The following is a 19885-nucleotide window of genomic DNA, read 5'->3' as shown; positions in this document are numbered from 1 at the left end:
AAGTACATAGCCACTCTCCTATGTGATATACATACTAAACATTGCAATTCATCTTGTTTCTGTAAATTCCGATGTTGTGCTGCTAGCCGTAAACTTATGTGCGCATGGCATGCAAAAAATATATTTCATTTACATTCTTAAATGTCATCAAGCCTTAATTAAAAAAGCCTTATCGTGTGCAGAAATAGCCGACAACCACAAATATCCACGCACTGCAACGAGCATCCCTCATCACGTGCTAAAAGAAGGCAAAGGATATTGCATTAACAGTCTTAATTACCATCAAGCCTTAATTACAAAAACTTAATTGTGTGCAAAATAGCCTTATTCCAAAAGTGTCCATGCACTGTAACTAAAATCCTTCATCAAGTGCGTTATGCTAGGTAGAACACTAACAACCAAGCTAGTATAGTGTCAAATCACACATCGAATCCTAAAACTGTGTTAGCTTACATGTTAATAAAGACCAACGTTATTTCCATACTGCGCTCTATGTAGACCGTTGGATGCAAGCGGTCCATCGTGAGTTTCTCACGCTTACCTGATTCTTACGGACTGAAAGATAACACGCGTCGGCAGAGATACAGCACCCTCTACGTCCACCATTTTGATAACTAAGTTGTACACAGTAACCATGGCAACGTGTAACGCGTCGCCATGTGATCTGTGTCTGACGGTACGTTGCGAAACGTCCGCCGTGATTCGAACAATTATGACTGCCATCGCGTCGTTGAAAGCCACCATTGCTAAATGGTTCTTATGCCCATGAAACATGCCTTACTGGCTGGATATTAGGTACAATATCTCTCCCGTAATGATCTCTTCGAGATTCTGCTTTAACAATCAATTTTTAACAAAAATTAAGAATTAACTTTGCTGAACAAAATTCTTAGTATGTTAGTACATAAACCTCCTGTTGTATTGATGTCTTAATACGTGCTCACACCCAATCATGACATATCATGCTACTAACAAGTAATCAATCAATATTTGATAATCTCCTATGTTAATATCCATGTGGAAATATATTACAATGTGACTACTACTAATTGCACCTATTATGTTGCACTTCCGGCATAGAAAAACCTCTCTTAATCTGTTCGGTACTACAGGTACTTTGGGACTATGTTACACTGTGCTAACACTACAAGAATGACACCATTTCACTGTCACTGTTGAGACCTGTGACCGTCGTATTGAAGTAACAAATTGCTTGTGCTTCAGCTTGTCTTAGAGCTTTTAACCTATCCCCACCCCTTTTGTGCAAAGTCACTTGTGGTAGACCAATGAATTTGATCTCAGATTTATTATGCAGTTGATGCACCTGCTGCCAATGATCGGCTAGTGGGATCGATGGGTCCTGGCTACCAATTTTCGCCAGATGCTCACGTATTCTGATTCTCAAATCTCTCTTCGTGCGCCCTATATACAATTTCTTGCATACACAAATAATACTGTAAACAACACATTTTGTCTTGCAAGTTATCCCTTGTTTGATTGACCAATGCTTGCCATTAATGTCTTTGAATTCAGTAGTTTGCTCATACGCATATTTACATTTTGGGCAAGTACCACATTTTCTGAAACCAAATTCTTTTTTGTTTAACCATGTACCTTGATTGTCCCTTGCTGCGTCCGGCAGAAGGGATGGACTAAGAATGGACTTAAGTGTACTTGCTCTTTTATACGTTAAACGTGGGTGGTCACCCACGAAGTTGCTAATGTGATCATCCAGTTTCAGCAGGTACCAATGTCTTTTCAGTATTTTCTGAATTCTCTGGTGATCAGAGCAGTATTGAGTAATGAAACGTATTCCCCTGTTCGAATCTGGATTGCCCTTGGGTCGGCATCCCAACGTATCTTGTTGATTCATCAGTCTGGTTTTCCTGTATGCCGTTCTTATGGATTTATCCGAGTGACCTCTTTTTCTGAAACGTTGACATAGTAGGGTACACTCTTCTTCAAATTTGATTTCATGTTGACAATTGTGTCTTGCTCTTATATATTCACCCAGTGGTATATTGTGTATGATTGGATGAAAATGACAGCTGTTAGCGTGTAGCGTAGAATTCACCTCAGGTGGCTTCCTAAATGTCCATGTCTGTAATTTATGGCCAGGAGAGTGTATTGTCAAGTCCAAAAAGTTAATTTCGTGTTTGTTACAATCTCCAGTGAATTGAATATCAAAGACATTTAAATTTAAAGATGCCACAAATCCTTGAAAATCATCTCTGCTTCCATCAATGATGCAAAAAACATCATTGATGTACTGTGTCCACATCTTGATTTTATCTCTGTAGAACGGTTCCAGGTAAACTGATTTGTCTTCTAGCATGCCCATGAATATGTTGGCTAAGGCTGGGGCGAATTTTGTGCCCATGGCCACTGCCTTGGTTTGTTGGTATATCTTGTTGTCGAAGGTGAAAATGTTAAGATCGAATGTAAGCTGCAACATTTCCTTAATCATCTGAATATGGTTGTAGTAAGAGGCTGATTCATTCCTGAACTTGTAGTCAATTGCAAACATAGCCCATGTGTTCTGGATAGAAGTGTATAGTGCCTTCACATCTAAAGTTACTAGAAGGTAAGTATTATGCCATGTGAAATTCTGAAGTTTCCGTATAAGAGTGGTGGAGTCCTGTAAGTATGAATGTAATAAGCTGACCCTTGGTTTGAGAATGGAGTCAAGGTATTCCGATATATTCTCAGTGACCCACCCAATCCCGCTCATGATTGGGCGACCCTCAGGTATGATATCATAATGTTTATGTATTTTAGGCAGGAAATACATGGTCGGGTTACTGGTTCCTCTATAAATAAGAAAGCACGTTCTTCATCAGTAATCAGACCTTTCCTGTGCCACATCAAAATGTGAGATTCCACTTGCTCCAGTGCTATTTGTTTGTAATTATCCGTTCTTGTAACATAGCAGTTGAGAGATGTTGGAATGCCATTGCTAAATAATCCTTTCTGTTGATTAAAACGATGTTACCCCCCTTGGCTGCTTCTTTGATCACTATTTGCCTGTCTGATTTAAGCGATTCAAGTGCTGCTTTTTCTCCAGAAGTCAGGTTGTTAATTTTTTTCCTTATATTTCTCGTTCTGTCTTGGTTTAATTTATAAAATTCTTGTGAGACTGCTTTGTAGAATGTGTCGATAACGTTGTCCGGTGCCAATTGTGGCACAAATTTGGATTTGACTTTCAGTTCTTTGACTGTGAACATATCAGGTTTGATTTTCAAATCATCTAGTAAATGAAGTACTTCATATTGGTCATCCTCTACCAGTGATCGTACGAGAAAGGTGTCCTCAATGTCTTGAATTGACATATCACTGATAGGAAAATGTTGTTTCAAAGACTTGAAATCCCCAGGTGCTTTGGTCGCAAAAACATTTTTTAATTTAAGTTTCCTAATGAATTTGAACAAATCGATATGAATATCCACTTGACTGAAGCTACACACAGGTGCCAAAGAGAGACCCTTATTCAAAAGAAGTCTTTCATCCTGAGATATATCTCTATCCGAGAGATTTAGAACTAGATCATCCATTACTCGGTACCGCTCATCTCCTTGGAGCTGGCTCTCGTGTGCCGTTGGGCTTTCTGTTGGCTTTCTGAGTTGTCGCTGTTTTCTGCCCCCCTCCTTCCTCTCCTCCTTGTACAGGGGTCGGAATATCCGTGTTCGCGGGCAGTTTAAAACGGACTGTTTTCTGTGAAAGGTTATGATTGCCTTTCTTTGATCGCTTAATATGATTCATATACCTGCCTGATTCCTGTGACTTTGGAACTCTCGCTTTCTTGTTTGTCTGGTTCTGAGTCCGCATCCGAACTGGCTGATGATGTGTTAGGGGTTGAGTTCCTCGAGGATGGTTTCGAAATTAAGTCATACTTGGTCTGAAATGTATACACTCGGTCTTCCTTATAATCACGTTCATCTCTGTAGCATTTTCTAAGTTTCCTGATTTTGACCGCATCTTGATATATTTGTAGTACTTCATACATCTTTTCATAGTTTTTGATTTTGGTGGCTTCATTAGATTTCATAGCCGCAATTTCTTTTTTAATTACTTCTGTTCCATCTACTGCTCTCTGATGCTCTCTAGTTGCATGTTCTATCAATAGATCCATCATTTTCATTGAACTATTGCTTAAATTGGCTTCCCAGCCTTCAGGTAAGTCTTTGACCAACTCATTATTGAAGTTAGGGAAAATAAGGATCCTCAAACCTCTTGGAACTCTTGGAACTCTGTCATTTGCAACATAATTTTCAAGGGAGACTTTCTCCCAATACTTGTCAATTTCTTTCTTGGATATTATCTCCAATTTGATAAATTTCGAACGTAAGTCTTCTTGTTTATTGGCAAGGTTCAAAAAAGCATGTGTCATGTCCCCTCGGGGAGTGAATAGATTCTTTGTTTCTTCTTCTACATTTCTAATATGTGTAGCAATATGTCTCCATCAACTGAGTGCCGATATGTCCTGCCAAAGAATGCATATTGCTCACATTTCATTTGATATGCAAATTTTGCTCTTGGTCCACAAAAGGTAGAGGACCCCTGCTCTATTGTATCCCCTTCACTTAAAACGAAAATGTTGTGCAAAATTATCAAATGGAATTTTGATGTGTGCATCATTAATGTGTGCATTTAGATTTCCTTTTTTTGTGCACTGGAGCAAAGCAAGGCGGATGGGGGTGTATATTTCAAAGTTTATCCCAAATTTAAAACCAGAATGTGTTCTGAAATTAACCAGGAACTAAAACATTTCCCTGTCATGTTTGGCAGAAGCATGGGAGGTTGTTCTATGCACAAAAGGATAATTTCTCTCTTGGGCATTTTATTTTTAAATGAACCCGCACTAACATGAACCGCTGCTGTCTCAGTTGAATTCCTTTCATTAAAAAAGATAGAATTGTTTTTTCTTCCATTTGTTGTTATTTCACAATGGCAATCCTGCAAATCCTGCTCAATGAATTAGCATTTCACTCTAGATTGAAGGCACAAGGAGGAGCTGTGGCAAATCACCTTTAATTGCACAATTTCTATTTCAGAATCCAAGCAACTGTGCATATTAAAGTCACAATCTAAAAACATGTACAGGGTCACTATAAGTATGACGGTGAACAAATAAGTTCTGAAATGTGGTCAACTTCAAAGACACCATTCCTCTATTTGGAGCTCATCTGCGTGTTAGTTGGCATAGATATTGAGACAAGTGATTGCTAATGTGTACTTCTGTACTGAGCAGTCTCAACTATATAGACAAAGCTATTTGGCAGGTACCACAATGTGGAAAAACATATATTGACTAATTATGTCAGATCTATGCCATCTGAAGGATAGCTTGGTTTACTGGGTGGAAGGGGATAAATACTATGAGTAGAATTACTACCACGTCTCTGACATTGTGCACCTTCCTTGGTCAAACTCTTAACTTTACCTCTTAGTGAATCTTGGAATTTCACTGATGCCACCTATGCCACTTCCCCTCAGGCCCTATTCACTGTGGTTTTGACGTCAACCTGAGGGCCACCATCCTTCTGCCCCAGTGTCATCTCTGTGCCACTCCTGCCTGTGAGGGACTGCCATCTGCCAAGGGAGTAGATGTCCTGGCTTTTTAAAATGTAATTAATAATAATATGATGAGGGATATTCAATCTCAAAAGGGGTGGTCTACTAATCAGACCCTCTTTCATTAAGCTCCATGACAATAGTGTGGTTTACATCTGTGCATTTCTGTCTTAGTATTCCGAGCGGAAGCCCTGCTCTCCTGTGGCACAGGGGAGGTGCAGAGGCCGCTGGTGCCGTCTTTGACAGCTGCTGGTGACAACCAAGTTCTCACAGTTCAGAGGTTGCATTTAAGGATACAACTCTGTCACACATTCATTGTAATTGTGGTAAACTACCCACCTGGTGACAAGATAATCTGGAAATATAAGACAACACCCTTTTGGTATGGTGGTGGGGAGTTAGACAAGCTAACAATTTGGAAACTTATCTGAAGAGCGAGAAAGGGACACCGGAAGGAGTCTGAGAGAGAGAGAGGTTGGGGCGCTAGAGCTACGGTGGCAGTCCGACATGAGAAGCCCTAAGCAGGGAAACCGTGGGAGAAGCTCAGAGATGTCATGAGTCACAGCGCCGGTCAACAACAAGAACTCCGACAAAGGTGAACTGAAAGAAAGAGAGGTCAGGACGCTTGAAATATGCTGTCAACCCGACCCGAGAAAACCCTAAGCAGGGAAACTGAGAGAAAAATCCTGGAAAGCCTGAGCAATGGTGTCAGTCTGTTGCGAGAAACCCAAAAAAGGGGAACAGAGAAAGTGCAGAGGAATCTCCAAAGGCAAAGTAACAACACAGACCAAGAAGTCCATGGGGTGCAGGAGCCCGAACCGAGGTGGTGGTGAGACTATGGAAATCCTGTGGTGGACCATAGGTTCCCCTATGATCACTGATACAAGTAAGGATGCAGCATGTCCACATCCTTATCAGCGGACCAGTAGGGACCACTAAGGGCACAGTGTGTTCATATCCTTGTCAACGGACAAGGATATAGAACAGAGGAAAAAGAGCTGAAAGAGAAGTATAATGCTGACGGGTACATTACAATGGCTGGTGACCTGAGAAGTGGTCCAGAAAAGCATTCCCACCAAATTAGAGGTAACAGAGAGAACAGGAATTATGAGCTGCCAAGAAAGAATCCATATATTAAGCAATTAACTTGTCTCAGTAAAAATCATCGGGAAAAGTCTCCCTTTGAGGAGATGAGCTATCGAGTTGTTAGAGAAAAGGAGAATACAAAGAGTAAAGACATATGGACAATAATACCCTGGGAAAGGGGGGGTGCCACAAGCCAGTCCATAGAAGAGTAAGAGAAAATAAAAAGGAGAGATTATGATGAACCCCAATTTAAAGAAAAACAACCAGTGAAGCTAAATAAAAAGTAAACAGACCAAAGCAAATATGGTCATAATTGGTCATGAGAGAAAGGCTATTCTGACCTACAGAAACCAGAAGAGGTTATCAAGGAGAAGGAAAAAATACAATCCACTCTTGAAGAGTTACAAAGATTGTTACAAGGGATATGCAGAGACTATTTAAAGATTACCTATTCTTGAAGAACCTTGCCAACTGGTAATGAGAATGTACCTGCAGGCGAAAGGTGTCATTCTCCTCTTATAAATTAGTTCATGGAGTGGTAGGGTCAGAAAGGCTAGTTTTTGGACAGTTAACAGTGTTCCTTTCGGACGTTCACGACTGATGCACGAGCACCTTAGTTAGAAAATAGGCAGGGATCACCCATAGAGATAGGGAAAGCTAGGCCTTATTTCTTTTAAATAAAAGCATGGTGAACCATGTCATAAAGTGGTTGTGTCCTTCTTCTAATCTGCCACACATTTGCGTGAGCTCAAACAGCCATGGGAAGTTATGTGGATATCAGCCATCTGCCTGTCTTCATTCCAGTGAATGAGAAAAAAGGCAAGGTGCATGCCTTTATTTGGCTCTATACGAGGAAAGGGAAGGCCCTTCTTGCCAGGCCTGGTATCACTCTGCTGGAGATGCCCTGTGAGCCTGGCTTCAAGAAGCTAATCCATAACAAAAGTCTGCCTCACACTAAGGGGCTGCACACCAGAGAGCCTTTGAAGCTGCAGGTTAGAAAGAGCAAGGTTGGGACTGCCAGGGGACACAGGTGGGTTTGAAGAAGGGTTCCTCCATCTTACTTTTCTGTGGGATTTTCTCTCCTTCCTATCCCCTCCACTTCCTGCACAAGGTACTCTGGGTATAACATACGAAGTCAAGCTGCAGATGTCACAGGTACAGAGATTGGACCCCTTAAAGCAGTCTTGCATTCCTCCAATCCCATGTGGCATTTTGCCTACGAAAGAGAGGTGACTAACCGCTTCTTTGATTCACTTTTGGACCATCCAGAACATAAGAAGAGTTCATTTGGGTCTCTTTTGGGAGAGTTGTTTTTCTCAAAACTCCTCAGACGTCAAAGTGAAGGAATGCTCCAAGGCAGAGGCAGGCACTGCTCCCCAGGTGGCTGGGAGAGCATAGCAAGAGAGTAGCTCACGTTGACCTAGAGCGTCCTGTAGTGGTTCCTACAGCATTCTTGAGAGTCAGACCAGCCAGGATTCTTGTTTTCATTGCATCAAATCTCATTCAATTCATGTTCACCGCAATCAAATTAAAGGGACCCACCATTGCTACTTGTTGCATGCTCTCAAACCTCGAACCACCTCTGTTTTGCATTCTTTGAACTGGATCATCATCACATTACAAAAAGCAGCTCATTGCTGCGAAAGCCATCCACCCACCACCTCTTCAAACATTGCATCAGTCCACCAGGATCACAGCTTTGAATTGCTGGACCTCAACTCGAACTGCTGAAGCATTGCATCACTCATCAACCCAAACCAGTGGTTACCAACTTCTCAAACTGGCTCAACCTTTGAACCGAAACCTGGTGAACTGTCTTTACTGCCTCTCTGGAATGCTGCATCCGGAAATGCAGTGAGCGCCTGTTTGGAACTGGCTCAATGTCACTCTTTGCTTGAATCAGTCTGCCAGGATCAGAGCTTTGAACCACTGGACCTCAACTCGAACTGCCGGAGCATGGCATCACTCATCAACCCAAACCATTGGTTACTTTAGGTACTTGAGCAGGAAGCTGCAGGAAGTTAGAATTAAAATGTTGCACATGTCATCTCAGTCAGAGAATCAATGCTGTACAAAGGTGACTGTGAAAAGCAGAAAGAGTTCTGGAAAGTTAATGGGGGTTGGCTGAACAGGGGAGGTGTTTGATGGATTTGTGATCTAATGACAGGCAGGGAGATGGGTGGTGAAATCATATGCTTTGTTTACAGGAAAATATAGGCAGGGGGACGGAAGCAAAGAGGGCTTATAACCGAGAGAAGGAAGTAAGGAGGGGGTGGACAAGAAGAGCAACGGTGAGCAGAAGGGGAGAGGGAGAGAAAAACCAAAAAGAGAAAAGTGCAGTGCCGTTCGGTAGCTGGGCTGGGTGCTGTAAACTACAGTCTGAGCCAGAGTCAGTGGAGAAAGGAGAGGCAGCCCTGTGCAGCCACAACAGGCATCTGGCAGTGAAAGATGGACGGTTTGACCTAAGGCATTTCCCATCCAAGCTGAGTTCGCTCGCTAGGCTTGGTGTGTATAAGTCACAAAATAATTAGAATGAATAAGAAAATTGTTAAAGACAAGCCCTGTTCTGATTTGAAAGGTGTTAAATTGGAATAAAATATAAACAGGGGACACAGACGCTTCTATTTTCGATGTGGTTTTTTTCCTCACATGCGAAGGCATAGATTTTGCAGGAGTACTAGGGGATTCTAGTTTGACTGCCAACGTCATAGATAACTGTGCGTCTCCTGACAAGTTACGATGGATGTATATTCTTGCTAAAAGAAAAGAGAAACTTCTATTGTGGGAGGGAATGTGTAAAGAAGGGCATCGTAGTGTGTTTGCATCGCTGAGCTGTATGTGAGTATATTTCCCACTGTATCATCTGTCCAGAAGTGGTAAAGGGCAACTAAGGCTGTTTTGGCCTGCAAAACATGGGTTGGGCGGAGCAACAGAAATGCAGCAGTAATTCTGTTATCGCCGCATTATCACTCCACCCAATCTCGAGTTCAGGCGGAAAGCTGGAGATTTACCTCCAGCATTGAGCTGGAGGTAAATATCCAGCTTTCCACCCATTTTCAGGGCTATTATGTCCAGGGCTATTACCGACTGTGGTAATAGCGGCAAAAAGCCCCATAGAGTCCTATGGAATCTTAACAAAATAGGGAATTACAGCCTTACCACAACTCAGGATCCATTGTTAATAGCGCCAGAACTATTTGCGGTAATGCTATTTGCATTGGCAGTATCCCAGTGCAATTACTGCCGGGGATACCGCCAAGGCTGTGATGAGGCCCCTAGAGTGTTTCCCTCCAATGTAAAATGTGAAATTACATGTTGTTTTATGCTGAGCAGAGATTTTCAAACTGTATATAAAATACATGATAAAAGTAAGTACATGTGCTGGCCCATTGTTTCTGTGGTATAGGAAATATGCTGTTGTTTATTTGGCAACCCAATATAACTGATGTGAAAAATAGTGTACCCAGTACTGCCCTAGGTTTGGCATGCCCTAGCTGATTATCCTGCAAGGAAAATGGTATAAGCTAATTTCTCATGTTTTAGAAAATGACAATCAGAGACACATTGTTGATCCTGGTTACATGCTCCTACACAGATGAAAGAGGCCAAGAAGTATAGAATTCCCTACATTAACAACTTCTCGAACCAACCCTTGTGAAACATCTGTGCTGCATCTCTGGAATGCACATCTGAAAAGCACTGAGCGCCTGCTTTGAACCACTCGATGCCACTATCTGCTTGAATAAGTCCACTTGGATCACAGCTTTGAACCACTGGACCTCAACTTGAACTACTGGAGCATCGCATCACTCATCAACCCAAACCAGTGGTGACCAACTTCTCGAACTGACTCAACCTTTGAACTGACCCTGGTGAACCATCGGTACTGCAACTCTGGAATGCTACATCTGAAATGCACTGATAGCTTGCTTCGAAACGACTCAATGTCAGCTCTGTGCTTGAACCAGATTGACTAGCTGCACTTTAACCTGGTTCAACCCAGGCCTACAGCACTTTAACGCCTAGTTCGACCCTGTTGAACCGCCTAACATTGGAATTGGGTACTTTAAAGTGACTCTGTCCCCTGGTCCACCTTTTGGGGCCTTAGAGACTGGTTAAGTCCCTTTTGCACCTTTTTTCATGAAGATATATCCTTTTAAACACATGAGCCTCATTACGATCTTGCCGGTCTGGATACAACAGTACCGGTAAGCTTGCCAGTACCATTGTATCCGGGCCGGCAAACTCTGAGTTGTACTTGTGGGTGCATTTCATTCCGCCAGGTCTGACCTGGCGGAATGAAAGGCACCCACGAGCACAGCATGTCGAATGCACTGTTATAAATGGTGCCGGTGCATCCGAACTCCCCAATAGGGCTCAAATGGGAATGGAGAAGAATTTTTTCTGGCGCCCAGGAATGAGCAAATACTGGGTATGGCAAGATCGTAATGACCCGGTAATTGGCCATTTCTGGGTGCAGGAAAAAAATTAATACTGGCAGCAGACGTGCCTGTATTACAGGCACGGCTATCGCCAGCCTCGTAATGAGTCATTGTTCATGTACTAGATGTTTTCTTCCCTGACAAAGTATCCAGAGTGCTTAGATAGTTCTGTTCTGCATCTACTCTCTCCTTCTTACAGGATTGGAATTTTGATGAATTTTTAATAGTTATTTGTATGATTGATTTGTTGAAAGTATATCTTTTTATTGAATCTTGTTGAATTACTTTGGAACTGTGCACTATAGCTGTTTGTGTTGCTGCTGGCTCACATTCACTCCTCTTCTTAGAGTATAGTCTTCCCTGTGCCTACATTACCACAAAAGCTAAAGGAGGTATAGCTCTTAGCTGTGCCTTTTTAACATTTATGATTGGGATTGTTCTTGTTTTATGATTCGGATCCCTGTTGTTTTGTAGAAATGTGGGGGCTGAGGAGGCGGTTTAGCCCCTATTCACCCATGTACTCATTTCATCACACCGCCACTCTTCATTCCTCATAACACTTCTTGTGCCTCGATAGCCTGCTTTCTTCCTTGATCACTTGAAATGCCAGCTCCATGCATGACTACCCAATTTCCCTATGAAGCTGCTTGAACACCTGTGCCTGGCACCTCTATCATTAGTATACAGGGACGTGTGTGACGCTGCCAGTCTTGGGATACTACTAGATATATATCCATTCGTTGGCCACTTTACCATCTGATATCTGTGCCAGGGGCTGTGTTAAGTTGCGTGGTTAAGTAATTTGGACCCTGACAGATCCAAGGCAATAAACCCCCCTTTCCCAGTAAAGCCCCTGCCCCAGGGTTTATTACATGCATATATAAATCAAACTATCGTTGACAAAATCAATGGTACGGAGTCTGGTAGTTTTTAGACAGAAAATAAGTAGATTGCTTTAAGAATTTGCGTCATGTAGTTCCAATGAACGAATGAATTAGTCATCTGTATGGCTCTTTGCAAAGGGGTGACCCACCGGAAGGTGTTAATGAACCAGGATATGGCAGTGGCAATGGAAATGAGAGCAAGTGATCCTAATAGAATCTTCAAGTCCTTCCAAAAAATGGTGTGGTTATGTTCCATTCTAACACCCTGGGAGAGAATAGTCTAAAGGAGTGGTCGCCCATCTTTATGTAGACAAGGGTCTCTGAAGCAGGGGACGGGCAGCAGCAGTGCAAGATTCTTTGAAGCAGCAGGGACCACTACAAGTGAACCTTGATGGTAACTGGTGGGTGGTTCTGATGTATAGCATGCTCAGTCCTTAATCGTCGTAGTTTCTCACTGCTAATCATTTGCTTTCTTTCGTTTTCAGAAAGTTATGGTGTTGCTGCCTTCTGTAGGTGGTTGTACAACGAGCATCACAGTACCCAGTGGAAAACAGCATATGACCTGATGACCGGAAGTATCAGGGATCATCAACTGTGAATAGTCTATTAGTGAGCACATAATTCTGCCCAAGGAGAGTAAATCCTGGTACATCCGGTGCATAGCGACACTTTTGGACTTGATTATAACCAGGTATGACATTGTCTAATGGTTCCCCACTGTCACGTTGACCATATACTCTCTATCAATTACTTGTTTGGGCAATTATGATGTTTGTGTCCATATGTACTGTTTTATTTTGTGTGCTATTTTAACTATGTTGTACATAAACTAAAATTGTGGTCGACGGTGGCGCATACAGCTTTCTGTTCCTTCTCACTTGTACAACATGGAAGGTGACGCTCTTCCAGCTGACTAGCCAGGCTGACATACATCATGTATAAAATGGTGACTATTTTGACCCCATTTGAAGTGTCACGACGGATCTACGTGATTACATCGAGAATTTTTTTCCGAATACAATTTCATCTAAAAAAAAAAAATGTAAAGGCATTTATTTCGCAGCAAATATATGCAGGGTGAGACCCCCACACCCTCCCTCATTCATATCCCCATACCTTAATTATTACCCTAACCCAACCCCCCACATATATTAGCGGTGAAATTAGTTTTTAAAATTTTTTTTGATTAAATCGTTTTCGAATTATGTGGTGTAGGCTACGTATTCCGTCAGCACGTTTAAGTAATGGTGAATGGCCAACGGCATGCACTCAGGCCCGAATGGCCGGCTATCCAGCTAAGGGGTGCCTGTCTACCAAGAAGCGTCCTGAAACGCACCCTCTCTCTTGCCCCACGCACGCACACCGGAAACGTCTTCAGCACATCTCTCTCAGAATGGCGGGAATTTAATCCGTCTGAAATCATTATCTCGCCTCTCCACCACGCCATGAAAGTTAAGCTTCCCCGTGCAGCTCCTTGACATGTCTAGCAAAATACCTTTTTTCTTGAAAGCCTTGTTGTTGAAACTCCCACAGACCGGCTTCTGCACCGACGTTCGGGTTCTGTTATTCTTCTGAGCCAAATCTCCCTCGCTGTAAACAGCGGCTCTGCGCCTTTGTAGAAAAGTCGGGATTTTTCTTTTTTTTCTTCAAGGTATTTCAAATAGCCTAAAGCATCCTGAGCTTCAAAGGGATGAAAGGGTCTGCTCTTTTTTTTTCCATATTTTTGCTTTTCGGCACAAATGTTGATCTGTCAGGTGGGACCCAGAAAGGGTATATAAGCCTCATGCTGATATTTAGAAAGGTTTTCCTGCCCACAAAGGGATAGCTGTGGAGAAATGACTTTCCAACGATTCCAACGTATATATTATACAAGGCAAGTGCATAAATGAAATATCTAGCGCCCTAGTGAATCTATTCAGAAAAGATGCATGTATTCTGTGGTGTATGATTATTTATTTAATGCGTATAGAGCGCTTTCATCCAAATGTATATATTCTCCATCTGTGAATATGTTTCTTCTGCCACTCTACCATCCATTGGAACCACAAGAAAACATCAGTGAGCACAATGGATTTTTTTGTGCAATTGGAAAGTTTGCTCAAATAGGTAAGGCTTGCAAGTTATTTTTAAGCAGTTTTGTCTGAATAATTATTGGAGCATTATGGAATTCCAATTTACCCCTAGTGGAAGCTGTGAATGAAATTTCCTTCAAAAAATACTTCTTAAAATAGTAGCTGCAGAGAGAATAAGAGATTCATGATCTCGGGGTATAATCAAGGATTTACAATTTCTGATGTTCCGTTATGATATGATAGGTCATTTATAACGCGCCTGTACACAAGTGTTTCTAGGTGTGACAAGGGAGGGAAGACAGAGGGAGGACAAAACCAAGTGATCTTACTAGACCCTGTGTCATTCAGATCGCGCAAGTGCGCTGCGCCAAAGTACAGGAAGGAGGGAGAGGAGAAGCCCATGGGTAGGGAAGGGGGAAGTGCAATCAGGGCAGCAGTGCTCTGAGTAAGTGCAGCCAGGGCAGTGCAGCTCTGGGTAAGTGCAAGGAGGCAGGGGACTGGAGGGTTCCAGATACAGACCCTAAGTGCACGGTAGGTCTGGAGGCAGTGCAGGGGCTACTGGCCAAAGGGGAGCCTGGTACCAGTGAGACTCTGAGGGTAGCCAGGCAAGCGGTCAGCGCAGCATGCAGGTTCAGTGTGACTACTACTCATTGGGTCACTTTCGAGGTGAAAAAGAGCACGTGACTAGACACTGGACCTTGAAATGATATAATCTCTAATGCAATGTCACTGAGATATTAAGTGAGATTTTAAAATGGAGTAGTAGTCGGATCTGCTGCATCCACACTGGTGAAATAGGGGTTCCTAACCGCACACCTTTAATCAGCTGCACTAATACTTTCAGAATCGCTGAGGGATGTGTGCTACCTCATTTGTTGGTTCACCAGTTTTTCACAGAGATATTAAGCCTTCACCTGGGAGGTTCTACTGTGTCCTCAGTGACCTGCAAAGAGCTTGGGATGATTCAGAGAATGGAGTGTCGATATGAATCCTTCTTCAGAAACGTAGTCACGTCACTTGTAAATAAGCGAGTATGGGAATGCACACAGGATTTACTCATGGTGACTTCTCTGCTGTTTCAGATTTGGATGTGTCCATGACTTATGCTGCCAAACTAGGATGGGGTCAGATTCAGCAGTGGCTGGAGGATGGGGAGATAGTGAGTGGAGCACAGACACTATCAATGAATGTTTTTAACAGTAGCTCATAGAATCCAAATATCTTACCCTATCTGAAAACAGCATTCAACCCCGCGGATAGGCGTTTGCATTGGAAGGCACTGACGTCCGAGTGTCTGATTGAAGGCTCTACCCAGATATTTGAAACCCCTTTACGAGGGACCTAAGTCAGGTATGTCAACAATAGGGAACTTTGACCCAATCTTCAAGTTCCATTTGGGGTCAGGGAGAGGTGTGTTCTAGAACCCACTTTGTTGGGCCTGCTTTTAAATGACCTGGAGGAGTCCTTGGTTGGCTCCATGCTGGATGTGCCATGGATAGAGGGACCCAGTGTTCCACAGCTGCTCTTTGCAGATGACACTTTGTTAAATGAATCTACTAAGATGCCAGTGCAGCCCCTTGTATTTGTTTTGTGTGATTATTGGGGTCATTGTGTCCTTATGGATGACACTTTTGCAGTAGTGTAATTTCAGATAAACCATTACAGCATCACATTTGCGCATTCTCTCTCCTCCAAGGGGCACCCATGGAATCACTCTTTCTGCAACCTACCCTCATCCTGCCCATCAACCACCCCTAGCCTACCTGCACCCCTGCCTGCTTTCATCCAGGGCACACCCCGAAATTCTTTTTCCATTGTCCCTGTTTCATCCCCTCTCCCACTTGCAAGTGAGTCTGCACCTCTCCCCAGCTCCTTACCCACATCCCTACTCACCTTCTCTACACCTCCCCTCTGCCACCTACCGGCCTGCAATGTGTGAATCCTTGTCCAACGTGTGTGCACTGCGCTCTTTTTCACTATAGTTGTCTTGCTTTTTTTCATGCTCTTGTTATCAGGGTCGTTTTTTGTGCGATGGTATTCTGGAAACTGATTATTGTAGCCACATAAAGCTCATCAAGGGAACCAGCTGCTCGTGGTTGCCCCATTCGACTAATTGTGCATCCACTTTGATAATAAGCTGCAAAGGAGATGCCAGGTGAAAGGTGAATTTAACAAGGAATTTGGTTGGAACTCCCCGGTTCAGGCCCTTCAAGTGTACACTAAAAAGGTAGCACCACCATCAACACATAGAGCTGAGGTTTGGGGCTCTATCCCATGGCCAGGAGTATTTGTATCTGAAAACGCCTCTCTAAAAACTACATCGGCCCCCTCAACTTGGAAGTGGGGGTAACCCTGATAGCTGATTGTCTAGCTCTCATCTCAAGTCCGTTACAACATTATGGTGTGGTCTAACCCGTAAGTAGACATCTATAAAAGCATGCTTAAAGACATATTGGCTCTGATGAGAAATTATTGGGTTACCTGGATTCGGAAAAGCCTCTTTGCGATAAGGTCGGAAGCATTCTGGAAGTTTCCTTTATTAGAAAAACACACTTTGAGGGAGATGGGCCGGAATCTCTGGGATTTGAAGTGACAATACATGTGGAATACTATTGGCCAAAGATTAATGTGTACATCTTTTCTCTCAAGTACACTGGGATAGGGAACAGGAGGGTACTTGTCCCCTAGTATCCCAAAAGGGACTGAAAAGCTTTTTGTGCATCTCAGAATGGGGTGCCCTCCCCAGGAATGTTGACTGTAAAATGGGACATGGTAAAGTATGGCGCTTGTGAGTGAAGCAATAAGACCATAGAGTCTATTGCCCATTTTTCCGTTTCTCTACCAATGTTATCCTTGCTGTAGAAGAAAGAAGCTTTTATCACTTTTTTATACTTATAGTAACTGTACAAGTAATGCTGCTGTGGAATTTTGCTTGTCCATTATTTGTGTAGAGACTTTTGTTTGTTAGCTTTGTTGTGCTCGGGAAGATAAAAGGAAGACACAGGAAATCCACGGGAAACTTCTGTTATGCATATTTTTAGAGTGAACATGGAAAGAGAATGGGGATTAGTAAAGTAGTAAGTACAGTATACATTTGGCTATATAATTGGGGATTCTGAAGGATTAAGGGTGTGCTAAAGTTTGGATTATGTGCATGCCTTACTGTGAAAAAATGTTTGATGCATTTTGATGTATGTTCTTTGCATTATGCTATTCATAATAAAGATTAGAAGAGGATGACGAGTACTTATACTTGTAATAATGCTGGATAACTGTGTTTTACAGACTGAGTGAGACATGGCATTTCATTTTCTGAACTGGTCTTACAATACAGTGCATTTCTTTAGTAATTGTATTAACAATATGAAATAGACTGTATGTTGGCCTAAATAATGCCATAGCTGTAAATTGTACATTTTGTTCTATAAGATTTACATTTTCTTTACTATGTAATAACATTGTATCTCATTCCATAGTTTGATTCAGTACAGACCATACAAGTTATAAATATGAAGTATTTATCCAGTTTTGGAAATGTTTTCATGTGAGGGATAGGAAAAAGGTTACTTCGTCACTATTCTCAAATCTTCCAAGTACTTGTTTTCCCCGTTTTTGTCTGTTCCTTTTTGAAGGCAGTGTATTCATGCAACAGAGAGCTATTTGGGCAGGCTGAGTTTGTTTTTCTCCGTAGTACATGTCTCTTTCGGCATGTGAGTTATGAATGAGGAACAGCCAGTGTAACCTAACATGACACCAAAAGGTGATACATGAATTAGTTGGCATTTGATATGGTAAACAGAGAAGTCCTGTGGAAAGTATAAGATGACTGGGGCATTCCATAATCATTGCTCTCCTTGCTTCTAAATTTACATATCTACCTTTTAAATTTATATGTATCTGATGTGGGTTCATTTTTAGATCCTTCTCCATTTGCTGCACCTAAGTTAAATACTCTGGTTGGCATATGCCGACAACATTATTCTTTTAGATCATACCCAGGTAGGACTACATCATCTTCTTACTGCCATAGGCCAATACGCTGACTCTAATGATCTAGTGATTAATGCCAATAAATCAAACATTTTGAGATCCAGTTCTGACCCATGTAAACTTTATAGATTCACTTGGAGATTGGCAGCCACCTCTAGCGCCCGTTAATCAAATCAAATATTTAGGGTTCATCTTGGATTCATCATTTTTTTTTTAAATGACTTACATCAGAGACTATTATCAAAAGCCTTGGTATTGGTTTCTGAAATGTGTCAGATACTGAAAGTCGACTGTTGTTTTTCTATAGTCGCCCGATTTAAATGTTACTCTGCAAAAGTCATGCCTGCAATTTTGAATGGTTTAGAAATGAATACCATAATTCTGAATCCATGATCACAAAATAGGAGAGTAAGATCTGGAAAAAGGGATTGGGTCTTCCAAATCGAATACCAATTGAGCTTCTACATTTTGAATTAGGACTTCCTTCACTCGCTATTCTGTGACTTTAATAAGATACTTTCAGACCCCATGGTGGTTCTTTGCATGCTTTTAAAATTAAGCGTGAGGCACCTTTCTGAAATATTTCAGCCTCTGCTGATTTATTAATTACAAATCCTCTTTGGGTAAGGAAGAAATCTTTCTGGCAAGATTGGTATAAAACAATTGGGAAACAAAGCTATTATAAACTCTATAAACTCTATTACCATATTCCAAAAATTGACATGCCATTAGGCTCATTACTGAGACACCTCTCTACATTTCTGAATGCTTTTTGGAGATGTCAATTTTTAAGATTTAGATTAAATGTATTTCCCAGTGGGGAAATCTTGAGTGTGCAGAATGCTTTGAAGGCCGAGAGGCTCCAGAGGAGACTCTTGCTCATGTGGGATTTCAGTTGCTGCCCAGTCACTCAAACATCTCTTGCTTGAATTATCTGATATGATATGATATGGCATTTATAACGCGCCTATACACAAGTGTTTCAAGGCATGACGAGGCAAGGGAGGGGGAACAGAGGGAAGACAGAGACAAAGAGCTTACTAGGCCAGGTATCATTGAGATTGCGCAAGTGCCGGGGAGGATAACAGTAAAATGAATAAAAGCCAATAAATACAATAAATAAGAAGTGCAGCCAAGTGTTGGCAAGTGCAAGGGTAAGTGCAGGCATCAGGTGTCAGGTGCTGATAGGGGGCTGTAGGGATACAGAAACACCCCCCGAGTGCAGTGGGTTACCAGGGGGGAGTGCAGGTGCGCAACTGGGGGGGGCTGGGCCCGAGGACAGAGGGTAGCCAGGTGACCAGTGTCCTTCCTTAGCAGACACCCAGACATTATTTTGGGTAAGCGTCTTGCTCTTAATGTTTGTTTATCTGTGAATGACTTCTGGTGCTGCTTAACAAGTTGAACAGAAACTCACCTGACAATTGCTATTTTAAAATGTTTACAGTATATTAGGCTAATCAGTGTTTGATCTAGGATTGGCTGCCTTTTATTATTATTGTCACCTCACCACTCATAATTTAGTTGGAGAGTATGTTCTCGCTTAACTATGGATGGATTCTTATATGCTATAAGTCATCAAATGTTTAGGTCGATGTTAACATGTGTCTGTATATTTGACAATTAAGCACATAACACTTTATATATCTTTGTAATCTATCTAGGGAATGGTTTTAGCATTAAGTCATAATGATTTCATTGTTTCCAATACTGATTATTTACTAATAGATTTCTTTCAGCTCAGAATCCCTTCCTCAATACTCTTTCTTCTTTTGGTCTCAAAGGCCCTGTTCTTAACTGGTTCTTCTCCTACATCTCAGACCATTCTTTCGCTGCCTCTTGG

The 19885-nt window shown here is 42.0% G+C and overlaps 1 protein-coding gene across 3 annotated transcripts in view; it reads left to right on the top strand.

Annotated features, from left to right (window-relative positions):
* MGAT4C (MGAT4 family member C) overlaps positions 1 to 19885 on the top strand; it is a 1956087-nt gene that overhangs the window by 1670104 nt on the left and 266098 nt on the right. For all 3 annotated transcript variants that reach the window (XM_069629325.1, XM_069629326.1, XM_069629327.1), the window contains one exon: positions 12469 to 12674. The gene's annotated coding sequence lies outside the window, so the exon portion shown is untranslated. The remainder of the gene's footprint in view (positions 1 to 12468; positions 12675 to 19885) is intronic.

This window comes from Ambystoma mexicanum, chromosome 12 (genome assembly GCF_040938575.1).
Source record: "Ambystoma mexicanum isolate Mex_15411 chromosome 12, UKY_AmexF1_1, whole genome shotgun sequence".
NCBI lineage: Eukaryota > Metazoa > Chordata > Amphibia > Caudata > Ambystomatidae > Ambystoma > Ambystoma mexicanum.
This window is presented reverse-complemented; position numbering and strand designations above follow the sequence as displayed.